This window comes from Anolis carolinensis, chromosome 6, assembly GCF_035594765.1.
Source record: "Anolis carolinensis isolate JA03-04 chromosome 6, rAnoCar3.1.pri, whole genome shotgun sequence".
Taxonomy (NCBI): Eukaryota; Metazoa; Chordata; class Lepidosauria; order Squamata; family Dactyloidae; genus Anolis; species Anolis carolinensis.
In genome coordinates this window covers 40619514-40632300 of record NC_085846.1, presented here as the reverse complement: position 1 = coordinate 40632300, position 12787 = coordinate 40619514, and positions in this window count along the sequence as shown.

Here is a 12787-nt window from a genome sequence, read left to right as displayed (position 1 = left end):
TTTGCCTTTTTAGTTGCATCAACTACTTTTCTCATGCCTTCACCATCCCCTTCCCTCCTGACTCTAAAGGGCTCATGTAGACAGTGTTGCAATTTATTGGCACATCTTGTTTGCCCATCCTGTTAACAGTGTCTTCTTTCACTTCTTCTTTTATGCCGTTTTCTTGTCCACATCTAGGGGCAATATTCCATAGTTGATCCAGATCACAGCTTCTTAAACCAAGGATCCTGACCCCAATAGGGTCCCTGTGACTCAATACTGGGTTCACAAACAATTTGGGAACAGTCAAAGGTTTCTGAATGCCACCTGTTTACACAAATCTGTTAGCCACAACATGTCGGGTTTACAGTGGACTCTGCAGAAGATCCTTCGTCTGTACTCCACAAAAAAGGAAAAACAGCCTGTTTAACAAGCCTTGCAAATGCAGATTTATTATCAGTAAATTTGATAAAAAGTTTATTTTTATACCTATCTTATATACCTGTATACCTGGGGTCACGTGCAGCTTTCTCAGTCTGAAAAGGGTCACAAATGAAAAAAGTTTGAGGAGCCCTGATTTAGATAATGAGTTGCATCAAATCGGATTTATAGACATACTCACACAAAGGGAGCAACATCTGAGGCCCTCAGGTCTTTGAGAGACCTAATAACATTAAATCGGAATGACTAAATTTTAATTGTGTTGTCGAAAGCTTTTGTGGCCAGAATCACTGGTTTGCTGTGAGTTTTCTGGGCTGTATGGCCATGTTCCAGAAGCATTTTCTCCTGATGTTTCACCCACATCTATGGCAGGTATCCTCAGAGGTTGTGAGATCTGTTGGAAACTAGGCAAGTGAAGTTTATATATCTGTGGAAAGTCCAGGTTGGGAGAAAGAACTCTTGTCTGTTGGAGGCCAGTGTCAATGTTGCAAATGGCCCACTTGATTAGCATTGATTGGCCTTGCAGATTCAAAGCCTGGCTGCTTCTTGCCTGAGAGAATCCTTGTTGGTAATGTTAGCTGGCCCTGATTGTTTCTTGTCTGGAATTCCTCTGTTTTCTGAATGTTGTTCTTTATTTACTGTCCCGATTTTAGAGTTTTTTAAATACTGGTAGCCAGTATTCATTTTCATTATTTCCTCCTTTCTGTTGAAATTGTCCACATGCTTGTGGATTTCAATGGCTTTTCTGTGTAGTCTGACATGGTGGTTGTTAGAGTGGTCCAGCATTTATGTGATCTCAAATAATATGCTGTGTCCAGGTTGGTTCATCAAGTACTCTGCAATGGGTGGCTTCTCTGGTTTCATGTTCCTTGACTCGTGTTTGGGCAATGCTGCGTTTGGTGGTCCAGATGTATACTTGTCCATAGCTGCATGGTATATGGTCAGGGCCGGCCGGAGATATTTTTGAATGTGAAGCGGGGGTGCTGAAAAGCGCCCCCGCCACCGGCCCCGCCTCCCACGCCTGGCCCCGCCCAGCGTGCCCTGCGTGGGAGGCGGAGCCAGGGCACGCTGGGCGGGGGGCGGGGCCAGAGTTGGCCCCACCTCCCGCGCTACTCCCGCTCGCCCGTCTGGCCTTTTCTAGCTGGCCAGACTGCAGCGGAGGTCCCTGCAGGCCGCGATTGCGGCCTGGAGGGACCTCCGCTGCAGTCTGGCCAGCTAGAAAAGGCCAGACGGGCCAGGGCGCACTGGGCGGGAGGCGGGGCACCGTCAGGGCGGTGCACCGCCTCCCGCCCAGCCTGACGGCGCCCCCCCGGACCTGCGCCCAAGGCGGCGGCGTCAGGTGCCTCTATAGTGGGGCCGGCCCTGTATACGGTAGACTCCTGCAGAGGTGAAAGGATCCCTCTTGTCCTTTGCTGAATGTAGCATTTGTTGGATTTTCTTAGTGGGTCTGTAACAACCACACTCAAACAACCACCATGTCAGACTACGTAGTATTTTCCAGATGTCAAGTCTAAGGGCCCTTCCACACAACTATATAACCCAGAATATCAAGGCAGATAATCCAGTTCAAAGTACATTTTATCCAGCTGCATGGAAGAGGCCTATGTAGCCCCTTGAGAAAAACATCTGGCAATACATAGGGAAAACTGTATTGAATTTTTCTAATAACGGATCCCATTTTAGGGGAAAGATCAGTTATAAAGGTGGGGCAAAGTAACAACATTGAGTTCCAGTAAAAATACTGCCCCCCAAAATAAGTTTTCTTTCTTTCCTCAAATTTCTAGCCTTGCAAAGAGTGAGACACTGAAAATTTCACATTCATACTCACTGTGTTTGTGTTCCCTTGATAACTTCCCTTGCTCCATCACTTTGGATGCCTAAACTGTATATATAAATGTTCTGCTGAAGTTTTAACTTACTGCAATGCTACAAATTTAGGGATTAAAGAAAAATTTCTGGGGGCGGAGAGGGAATTCCTTTGGGAGTGCCAATGCCTTCATTTGCTTAATGCCAACAACAACAATCCACTATCTTTTAAGTATCTTCAGATGTTTCTCTTGTTTCTTCTGTGAATTCCACTGGATCTTTTCCAGTTTTTGCTTCTTTTGTGTATTTTAATTCATTCTTGAGTCACATAACCTTCTTACAATGATTGCATCTGCAAGAATTAATGTTATATATTTCTCAGTAATTTTTCGGGAAGGAACAATATTATTTGTGAGGTGGTTCTAAAAGGCCTTCAGAAAAGTGAAGTTATTTCAGCTGTTAGTATTAGTAATACATGGCTCTGAGGTATTGAATCATCTACACAACTAATTTTGATGCTTCCAAGTTAAATAGTCCTTAAAGGATCAGTGACAGAAAATGCACATGGCAACCCTTCTTTTCCACAACAGGAAAGGGGCGCTGTGAAAAGCATAATACTGGAATGACTTCAGGAAGCACTCATTCCACATCACAATGTATTTCAGTGCCAAATAGGGCAAAGCTGTTCAAATGTCTTTTATCAGATCAGTTTGATTTCAAGCTCCCAGTAATGTGTCCCAAATGGATTAGATGCTTGAACCGATTAGGATTCAGAGAAGATGGTAATCTGCATGAAAAATTTAGAAATTAACCAAATTAGTACTTTAATCTGTTCCATGGGAGGTTAGACTCATGAAATCTTCATGTAAACACCACTCCCTGAAGAACTCAAAGTTCAGTCAATAAAGCTGGAGAATATTTAACCAGAATGAACATTTTTGATTTATGAAACTAATTAAATTTTTGCGGTCAAAGAAATGGCATGATTGGCCTGCAACAAAATGTTGCAGTGTGAAATACTCCATGGTTTTATCTGCTCCTTTTTCCATCCACCCTAGATTTCGATTTGACCTCTACTACAACCATCAGCATTCTTCAGCCCTTCTCTGCCCCAGTTTACCTTCTCCACTTAATATTTTCCATACAGGGAAAACCTCAGTGGGGTTGCCTTTGCCTTCCTTTGACACTGAGAGTGTCTTTGCTGTGTTAAAGGCAGAACATCTGTTCAGTAATGTCCAGAGCGGGGCTGTTGTTGTATTCTCCAGTCACTGAGTAATGACGACTTGCCCAAGGTCACCCAACAGTTTTCCATGGTTGAGTAGGGATTCAGACTCTGTTCCTCCATGGTCCTAGTCCAAACCTTGAACCACTACATCACAATGGCTCTAGAAGCTGTTCTACAGAACTATTATATCATAATCCAATGCTCAAACCACAATGCAACACTGGCTCTCTTGTGTCAGAATACTTGTCTGAATCAATCAATCCTATTCAAGAAGAGATCAGTATTCATAACTATGTTTGTCTGTGTGTCTTAAAGCTGTCTCAGTGTCTATCGACTTTTGGTGATGTTAGGCAAGGAATACTTAGAATGGTTTTACCTTTTCCTTCCTCTGAAATTTGGCATAAAGCACTTGGTATTTATTCACATATTGACCAGAGATGACCCTGCTTAGCTTCCAAGATCAGATGTGATCTGGTTTCTTTTGGGTATTTAGACCACATTCAGAACTATATATGCACAAAGTGATAATGGATACACAATTCACTTCAGGAGTGCTAACAAATAATGTTGCATGTCATGGAAAAATAAATATGTCTTGGTTCTTAGGGCCCTTCCACACAGCTGAATAAAACCCCACATTATCTGCTTTGAACTGGAACATATGGCAGTGTGGACTCAGATAAACTACAGTAGAGTCTCATCCAACATTCTGGATTATCCAACGCATTTTTGCAGTCAATGTTTTCAATACATCGTGATATTTTGGTGCTAAATTTGTAAATACAGTAATTACTACATAGCATTACTGCATATTGAACTACTTTTTCTGTCAAATTTGTTGTATAACATGATGTTTTGGTGCTTAATTTGTAAAATCATAACCTAATTTAATGTTTAATAGGCTTTTCCTTAATCCCTCCTTATTATCCAACATATTTGCTTATCCAACATTCTGCAGGCCCGTTTATGTTGGATAAGTGAGACTCTACTGTAGTTCAAAACAGATATTGTGGATTATCTGCCTTGATATTCTGGGTTATATGGCTGTGTCGAAGGGCTCTCAGTAGAATTGTTAATTTCCCCCCAGTTTCTCAGGAAACATTTTGGGCCATTGAGTTACATTAGAAAGTATCCAGCCAGATCTTTTGAGTTCCTTCCATCAAAGTCTCACCAGAACAACATAGGTTTATTGAATTGGCCACATACTTCAGTTGATATGTGGTGTGGTGTTGGAAAATTTTGAAATACAGTCACTAATTGCAACAGATCCTAGAGCTATATCTTCAAATAAAGAACTCCCATAAATACCAAAATCTATGAATTCTCAAATTTCATTATATAAAATTGCATGAAATTGCAAAATTCCAGTTTGCTTTTTGTTTTTTAAATATTTTCAAGCCATGGAGGGTGGAATCCATTGATAAAGATCTGTGGATATAGAGGGCCGATTGTATTAATGTATTTGAAACATTTGTAAATTTTCTGTGCCAGGCACCTGGGTGAGCACATAGATGTCCTTAGATGCCATTCTGATAGATTCCAGAGGATGGAGGGTGTCCAGTAATATTGCTTATAATTACACAAAAGTGAAACAAGATTTGCATTGTGAATATACAAAATCTTTGTCAAATGCAAGAGTACACAGACAAATGCTAAAACCGCTTCCTCATATATAGTGGAAACAAGAAAGGAATTCTGACTCAGGCGAAAGCAATCTTATATTCCTTCTATATATCTTCTTGAACCAAGGTATCCCACTAATACAAATTTTAGATTTGTAGAATGCCTAGTCATTTCCAGTTAAATATTACAATTCTTTCCAGAGAAATGGAATATAGTTGTCTATAGAAGGAGGAACCCAACTGGATGATATCAGAAAGGGAAGGCCTTGTTTATGAGTTATTTGGAATAAAACCCTTTAATATGTGTTCATCCCTACTCAAGACTTAATTAGCTGGCAATGTCCTTTCAAACAAATTGTTTATTAAAAAAAACTTTCCTGGATTACAGATAGACACATGTCAATCGGATACCCTGATCTTGTTAGAGTCTAGAATTAGATTGTCAAAACAAGCTTGGTCCACCTCACTTTGGCCCCATTATATGGCAAGTGTAGATTCATATAACACAGTTCAATGCTATTCAGCTGTGTTATATGAGTCTATATCAATGATGGGCAACCTTTTGCACTTGGTGTGTCAAAATTCACCAAAAAACCTAGCATGACTTGGGTGGTGTGTCACTTTGAGGGGAAAAAACATAATTTTGCAATATGTATAGTTTAAATAACAAAAATATATAATCGTAATATATAACTGTATTCAATAAATCAAAAACTATTTACTACCATTATTTCCATTTACTACAATCTATGGTACCTCTTGCAGTTTCCATGCTGATTTCTCTCTATTCTAGTTTCAATGTAGTCATGAGCAATGAATAATATAATAATAATATAATAGTAATAATATGATAATATACTACAATAATAATAGAATAATAACAGAATATATATATATATATGCGTGTGTGTGTGTGTGTGTGTAATGTGCAATGCAGATGGGGACGTTGACTGCATAGTTTAGCCCCAGACAGATGTCAGATGTCATTTATCTATTTAAATAGTGCTGAGAAATTGAAAAATGGTTGCTACTTTCCCTCCGCAGAGTGTAGCTAATGTTGAGTTTAATTTTCCAATTGGCTACTGGTTTTCCGCAACATTTTTTTTAAAAAATTGGACTTGTAGAAGACTACATTTCTGAGAACAGCAGAGGTCAATATTATTTTTAGCCATATTTAAGGGAATATACCATTGGATCTTTTTTCCTGCTTTCATCAGGATAGAGTTTCCCGCTTATAAAAGAACATGAATATGGCAATCTTGACCGGACCATCTTGGAGAAAAGAGATTTGATAGCACATTCTGAAGTGGCCAGTGATAATCTTAGCTAGTTCTGATATTATACAAACAGCCCACTATGGAGAAGTATATTTAATCTCTGCAAATTCTGGGTTAATATAAGACAACCTGGCTAATGTGAATGAAGCTTCCTGAGAATATTAAAGTTTGGGGGAAACGTCATATATATCAGTATGATATTTCTTAAAATCTGTGCCAGGTTGCACCAGTGTGTTATAGCATTCTATCCAATCATGAAAAACAAAAGCAGAGACACTTATACATATAATGAAATAACTGACCCATTGGTGAAGATGCTAAAATTATTGCAAAATGTAAAGTCCATGTAGAATGAAGAATGCTGCATGGGTTTCAAGGATGTACCTAATGCTTTTTGCTATATGTTATTATGCTGGACTGCATCTTTCGTATTATCTCAGAGGTGAGAAGAAATCTTCCTAAATCACTAACAACAGAACATAAGTGTTTAAGAGGTACCCACTAGTCTCTTTTAATAACGGCATTAAAAATATTACACCAACCAGAGACAGGTCTCCTGAGAAATTTTATCAACAATTTGCCAAACTGTTGATCCACAATGCAGCTCTTTTTTAAAAAGTTACTTCAAGATGGTTTAATCACCCCAATTTAGAAAACAGCATGAATGGTTTGATAGAACTATACTATACTAAATGCATGTTTTTTCTTCATGATAGATGGATGTTTATCCTCACAGCTTAACCATTGGAAAAATCTACTTTAATCATCTCAAAATGACTTAATGACTTCAAACTTATGTCCCAACTATTATGGCTTTATGTTCTTCAGTATATATTTACTATACATCTTATGTTTATTTGTGCAGACACTTCATTGCTATTTTTAATTACTATCTCAATTTAACATTTTCCATGTAGTTATAGCAAAACAAAACATATAATTTTTAAAATGCGTTTTGTTCAAACCCCCCCCCCCCAATAAATTCTGTTCTGTAAAAAGTGAGTAATGTTGATGTTTGTTGTTGTCTGCTTTTAATTTCTTTCCAGTGTAGGGCAACCCTTAACTGAAGCTATCACAGCGTTTTCTTGGCAAGATTTGCATAGCATTTGCCTTCATTTGAGGCTGAGAAAGTGTTTCTTTCCCAAGATCACTCAATGGGTTTCCATAATGATGATGATGATGATGATGATGATGATATAATAATAATAATAATAATAATAATAATAATAATAATAATAATAATAATTGTATTACCTGGTTTCTCCCTGCGGCTCAAGGTGAGATGCAACATCATTAAAACAGGAGAGAAAACACTATTAAAAGACACACAACAAGATACACAGTGTTAAAATACAAGTTAAAATCCACTGATAAAATGCAGATTAAAATTCACAACATAAAATTGACCAGGTAGTCCTGACAGAAGAGATGCTGAAGTCCCATGGCTAGGAACTAGTAGTGTTATTGGTAAACATTTTATTTCACCCCCCACAAACTTTATATTTGAGATTTTTATGATACTGAGGACAGCAACGATTTCCACTAGTTATAAACATAAATTATAAACATGGATCTGTCTATATGTTGTATGTATAGTGGCACTGAATGTTTGCCATAAATATGTGCATTGTAATCTGCTCTGAGTCCCCTTCGGGGTGAGAAGGGCCGAATATAAATACTGTAAATAAATAAATAATAAATTAAATCATCCAGCTCTTTCCACTTTTTTGGATGAAGATAGTTTATTTTGTTACCAAAAAAGTTGTTGAATCAATGAAGGACGCTATAAAGATTCTGAACAGATAACTAATTATATGGTTTTATACAAATCTGATTCAGATTTTTAAAAGCAGCTGAAAAAGTGGAATGACAGAGAATTAATTCGACTGATCCTATTCAATTGGGATAACTGTAAGGTATGTGGTGCTCAGAGACCATCTCAAGAATAAAAGTCTCATCAAACAGGTTTGGAAAGACCCACAACCATATACAATTTATTTATTTTGTGTATAAAGAATTCATTTACATTTTGTAAATGAATAGCCTCAGCTATTTATCATTCAGTTACGAGAAAACTATAGGGAAAGTATCTGTCTGAGGATTATTACATTTTGGAACAAAACCAAATTGGTTTTCCTTTTAGTACAACCATGTTAGACAATTGAATAGTATGGATCTCTTAGCAGAGAAGTATCCTAACTCAAAGCATCGTCGTCTCACTCGTCCAGTCGTTTTCGACTCTTCATGACCTCATGGACCAGTCCACGCTAGAGCTCTCTGTCGGCCGTCACCGCCCCCAGTTCCTTCAAGGTCAACCCAGTCACTTCAAGGATACCATCCATCCATCTTGCCCTTGGTCGGCCTCTCTTCCCTTTTCCTTCCTTTTTCCCCAGCATTGTGATCTTCTCCAAGCTTTCCTGTCTTCTCATGATGTAGCCAAAATACTTCAACTTTGCCTCTAATATCTTTCCTTCCAGTGAGCAGCCGGGCATTATTTCCTGGAGGATGGACTGGTTGGATCTTCTTGCAGTCCAAGGCACTCTCAGGATTTTCCTCCAGCACCAGAGTTCAAAAGCGTCTATCTTCCTTCGCTCAGCCTTCCTTATGGTCCAGCTCTCGCATCCATAGGTTACTATGGGGAATACCATTGCTTTCACTATGTGGACCTTCGTTGCCAGTGTGATGTCTCTGCTTTTCAGTATTTTATCGAGGGTGGCCATTGCTCTCCTCCCAAGAAGTAGACACCTTCTGATTTCCTGGCTGCAGTCTGCATCTGCAGTGATCTTTGCACCTAGAAATATAAAGTCTGTCACTGCCTCCACGTTTTCTCCCTCTATTTGCCAGTTGTCAATAGGTGTAGTTGCCATGATCTTGGTTTTCTTAACGTTTAACTGCAACCCAGCTTTTGCACTTTCTTCTTTCACCTTGGTGATAAGGCTCCTCAGCTCCTCCTCGCTTTTGGCCATCAGAGTGGTATCATCTGCATACCTAAGGCTGTTAATGTTTCTTCCAGAAATTTTAACTCCAGCCTTGGATTCATCAAGCCCCGCACGTCGCATGATGTGTTCTGCATACAAGTTGAATAGGTAGGGCGATAGTATACAGCCCTGCCGTACTCCTTTCCCAATCTTGAACCAGTCTGTTGTTGCATGATCTGTTCTTACTGTGGCTACTTGGTCTTTATACAGATTTCTCAGGAGACAGACAAGGTGACTTGGTATCCCCATACCACCTAGCACATGCCACAGTTTGTTATGGTTCACACAGTTGAAGGCTTTAGAATAGTCAATAAAGCAGAAGTAGATGTTTTTCTGAAACTCCCTGGCTTCCTCCATTATCCAGCGGATATTGGCAATTTGGTCTCTTGTTCCTCTGCCTTTTCTGAACCAGCTTGGACATCTGGCAGCTCTCGCTCCATGTATTGCTGAAGTCTGCCTTGCAGGATCTTGAGCATAACCTTACTGAGCATAACTCAAAGCAGAAATAAATTATCTTAAGCATTCAGCGATTTGAAAGGGGCCTTTGATTCTGCTTTGAGGAAGCTATTGTGAAAGCTTCTATGTTGTGTGCTATTCATAACCTGTACTTATTCAAAGAAGTCTTCAACACCCCTGTGGACACCAGGGCTGTCAAAAGGGACAGTGATAAATAGGGGTATAATAGAGCGATGAAGTCCAGCTGTACATACTGGTTCATTTTTTTATTCAGTTTGATGCTTAATTATGATATTTCATTTCATTATTGCTGAAATAAAAGATAGGTTTCAGAGATTATTCTGAGGACTGATCATGCTGTTATTAAATATGCAAATTTTGTTGCAATATAATATTTAACCCACCTGTTTTTAAGTGGCCAGGTCTTTGTTTTCATGTTATTTCAGTAAAAGCTCATTGATCATAAACATTCCAAAAATCAAAAATTATGGCTTTCTCCAAATCATGGAAGAAGTTTGATTTGATTCTAAAAGAAAACTATTTGGTTAAAGAATTGATAGCAGATTATATTCTCTGTCTGTCCATTGTCTAAGATAGGAGGACAAAGTGTGGCCCACAGGTTGCGCAAAGCCCTTGGGATCCAAATTGTGCTCCTTGAAGTTCTTCAGCCACTAAAAAAAAGAAAATATTTTCCTAGCAATTTTTCTAACCTTTCAGTGGCTCTAAACAATTGCAAAATGCCCCAGTTTTGCTCTCCCAATCTGCCAAGCTTTTTACATGCCTTAAAAGCCTGTTAGACCCTCTGGCAGCCCAAAATCAGGCAAAATGAAACTGGGAAGTGGCATTGCTTATGACTGAAGATAAATTGTGGGAATGAGATGTAAACCCATGTAAGCCACTCTGAGTCCCTTCGTGGAGATGGGGCGGGGTATAAAAAATAAAATTATTATGATTATTATATTAAAGGAGCGCCAGTTGCTCTGCAGAAACCAGGGCTAAGTGTCTTCTGTCCTGTGGTCTCGCTAACTGGAGAAGCATCTCATCAGTGGCAGATCAAAGTATCATGTTAAACATCACTATCTCCCATTTCTGCATGATCTGACCTAAGACTAGAAGGTGAAGCTGAGTCTATCTGTCATCCTTGGCATTCAGTCAAGTGATGTGATGTAACTGGCCATGATGGAAGTTAGGGGATTCTTGATCCTGTTCAGTCTGAAGAACCTTAAGCAAGTGCCCTCCCCTGACTTTGCTTATGGAAGTGGACTTTTACCATGATGTTTCCATTCCAAATAAAGTATTTTCTCCCATGGCGGGATTGAGAATACCCAGAAAAGAAAGTGGAGAGGCACATATCTTGCACTCCTCTTTCCATGGCATCTCCTTGGTAATGAACTCTCCAATCTAAGGGACTGGTGCCTGGTTATGTAGAACTGGGTGGGGTCCGTCACAGAGACCCCCTTGGATAGATACAGTGGAATGGTCCACCACTGTAGAAATGTAATACAGAGGATGGAAAACAATAATTCTCATCTGCTGGATGACATTTGTCACCTAGTGAAGAAAGAAACACCAATGGAGGGGTGAAGGACAGGACACAGCATCAACAACAGTGCTCACTTTCCCTTGTAACTGGGCCAAGCACATGAAAGCACGTGTTTCCATTAGAGGATTCAGTGACTGAAGACTTGGAGCTTGTACTGGGGTTCAGTGAGACACTTGTTTATTGTGTTGGTTGTATAAGCATGAAGTGCTAGAAAGCTCTACCCCATCTAACTAATTCAGCACAGGAAGCAACACAAAAGTGGAGTGAAATATGAGAAATTAAAGGAAACAATTGGCCAAAAGCCCTAAGCATTTCCTCAGAATGGCAAGGAAATTCGTCTTTCTTTTGAAGGCTCAGCCAAGACTAAAAGGCCTTCTTTCTCCAGGGCAGAAGTTTATTTTGGTCCATCCTTCTTATGAGAAGAATTAGTTCTTCCCTGTTGGCCTTATGTCTTTGCCGGATGAGAATTAATCATTGATTGGTGTTCCAGTATCAAGATTTGTCTAGCTGTGTATTTTAGGACAAGTAATTAATTTCATTTTTGAAAACTCAAAGTCCGGCCACAGTGTAAAGCTCATCTGTTATCTTGGGTGAAACACACAAGTGCCTAGGCCAAGATATGCATATAGAAACACATTATAGTACTTGTCTGAGCAAACCTAGAGGTTACAAATAGATTTTCAAATTAAATCAATTACAACAGGGTTTTGTTTTTGGAAACTGGTATAGGATCTATGATAAAAAGATGTGAGGAGACAGTAAAAATTTGGTTGCATTCTCTTTTTTTAAAAAAATCATTGTTTTGTTTTGAACATCTTATGTTAAAGAGTCAATATTCAGGTACATTCATATAATTGCATGGGGGAGTTAGAATCATAGAATCATAGAATAGTAGAGTTGGAAGAGACCACATGGGCCATCTAGTCCAACCCCCTGCTAAGAAGCAGGAAATCGCATTCAAAGCACCCCCGACAGATGGCCATCCAGCCTCTGCTTAAAAGCTTCCAAAGAAGGAGCCTCCACCACATTCCGGGGGAGAGAGTTCCACTGCCGAACAGCCCTCACAGTGAGGAAGTTCTTCCTGATGTTCAGGTGGAATCTCCTTTCCTGTAGTTTGAAGCCATTGTTCCGTGTCCTAGTCTGCAGGGCAGCAGAAAACAAGCTTGCTCCCTCCTCCCTATGACTTCCCCTCACATATTTGTACATGGCTATCATGTCTCCTCTCAGCCTTCTCTTCTGCAGGCTAAACATGCCCAGCTCTTTAAGCCTCTCCTCATAGGGCTTGTTCTCCAGACCCTTAATCATTTTAGTCGCCCTCCTCTGGACGCTTTCCAGCTTGTCAACATCTCCCTTCATCTGCGGTGCCCAAAACTGGACACAGTATTCCAGGTGTGGTCTGACCAAGGCAGAATAGAGGGGGAGCATGACTTCCCTGGATCTAGACGTTATTCCCCTATTGA